Source organism: Limulus polyphemus, unplaced genomic scaffold (assembly GCF_000517525.1).
Source record: "Limulus polyphemus unplaced genomic scaffold, Limulus_polyphemus-2.1.2 Scaffold644, whole genome shotgun sequence".
NCBI classification, from domain to species: domain Eukaryota; kingdom Metazoa; phylum Arthropoda; class Merostomata; order Xiphosura; family Limulidae; genus Limulus; species Limulus polyphemus.
The window spans coordinates 385,175-387,266 of NW_013666254.1; positions in this window are offsets into that span (position 1 = coordinate 385,175).

A 2,092-nucleotide genomic window follows, 5' to 3' on the forward strand; every position below is an offset into this window, starting at 1 on the left:
CTTTGTAATCTCGACATCGGAAGTTGGTGGAGGGGATTTGCATATGTTTAGAGAGACTAGCGGTAGGTGGCCTATATCTTCTCTGTCCTCCATCTTGAAATACAAGTCCTGATACACCTCTCTGAGAATTATGACCATTCACCGGGCCGTGGAAAGCTTCAGTTGGACGTGCATCAACCGTGTGTTCACCTGGCACTACCAATGATAAAATTTCTTTTAAGACCTCTTGAGAAATTGGAAGAGAATGACCACCAAGGTTTCGTACTGCAAGTTCAGATCTAGGTGAATACAAGTTTATAGATTCTCCAGTCTTTATGTTCGGGGTTGAGCCAACATTTAACGAAGGAATTTCAATTACTAATGGTTGTATGTATTGGTCAGAAAATGGAGGGGGTTCTGGTGAATCATTTAACGTGGAGTACTTTGATGGTATTGTTAGAGTTATTTCAGGATAAGGAAGCTTTTCCGAAGATGCTAGAGGTGAAATGTCGAAGGTTTGAACATATTTTGTTGTTCGTCCTTCATTTCTTTGTTCCTTATGGGGAATATTTCGTAGAAAACCTTCCACAACTTTTCCCAATGAAACCACATTTGTTGATACTTTCTTAGGAATTTGAACTCCTTCTGACAGAGAGCCATCAAAAACAAGTATTGGGATATTATTAGAAGATTTTAATCCTCGCTGATGACTCCGGTAGGCATTTCCATAAGTAAACGCAGGTCGCTGGTTTGCTTTCAACCATTGATTTTCTTCCTGACTCCAGGTTTCTTCGTTAGAATTTTGCTGTGGGAATTCAACATTTATAGCAGAACTAAGGAATGTTATGATATTTTGATTAAAATACACCTTATTATTAACAGCTTCTCATTAAATATAATCTAACTATATATATCGGAACTAAAAGCCCCCCAATGGCACAGCGGTATGTCTGCGGACTTACAACGCTAGAATCTGGGTTTCGAAACCTCTGGTGGGCAGAGCACATATAGCCAATTGTGTAGCTTTGTGCTTAATTACAAACAAACGGAACTAAAAAAGTAATCCATAAATTAGTGAAATCAGTTATATATGGCAAGTTGAACTGTTATAAACACAATGTAATTCATATACTCACCAGCATAAATTCAAAGCATATGACATGAAACAAAAAAGTAATTAATCAAATTTCAAAATAAAAGCAATAAATAATGGCAAATACTAGATCATCTTTTTTCACATCGAGTGATTACCCAATTTTGATTAGTGGATTTTTAACGAAAATTATTGTAAGTTGCATCTTTTTAGGTTCATTAAACTGCTTACAGTTTTAAGGTGACGTTACAAATACACAGCATGGTCACAAATAAATAGACACCACCTTTTCAGAAAAAATGAAATTTTTCAGTCATATTCACTTGAATTGATATATTTATAATTGAATTAATATCTAGTAGATCTTCCTTTCGCTTCGTGGATTTCGTTGATCCTTTGGGGCATCGTGAGAATCATCTCGTCAATTTTAGATTGTGAGATTTTCGCCCACTCTTGCTTCAAAACTTGGAGTAGATCGCTCTTCGAAGTTGGTTTTTTTGGTTGTTTCTTGACTTGCCGGTCGAGTATGGCCCAGTGGTTTTCGATGGGGCTCATGTCAGGAGATTGGCTCGGCCAGGGCAACTTCTGGATACCATTTTCTTCCTGCCACTTTTAGGTGTTTCTAGCAGTGTGACACGGTGTTCCATCTTCCTGGAACAACGTTGTGTTATTGTCCACGAAACCCAAGGAATAAAGTGGCAAGAGTCCTTCCTCCAATATTTCGACGTATTGCGAAAATTTATGTTGCCAACGCACTCCACTAAGCTCGATCTCCCACCAACCCAAACAGCTCCCCAAACCATCACGCTGAAACCATCATGCTTCACAGTTGGCTGCAATCTGTTGAGCCAAAACTCTTGGTGAGGCATTCTTCCGACCCATATCCTCCCACTGTCCGAAAATTGAACGAATCTTCATTCGTCTGAGAACAATACGGTCTTCCAAAAGTCCAGAGACTTGGTCACCATATCACTTGCTCACTTCTTTCATCTGACTATGTTGGCAGGTCTTAATTAGAGC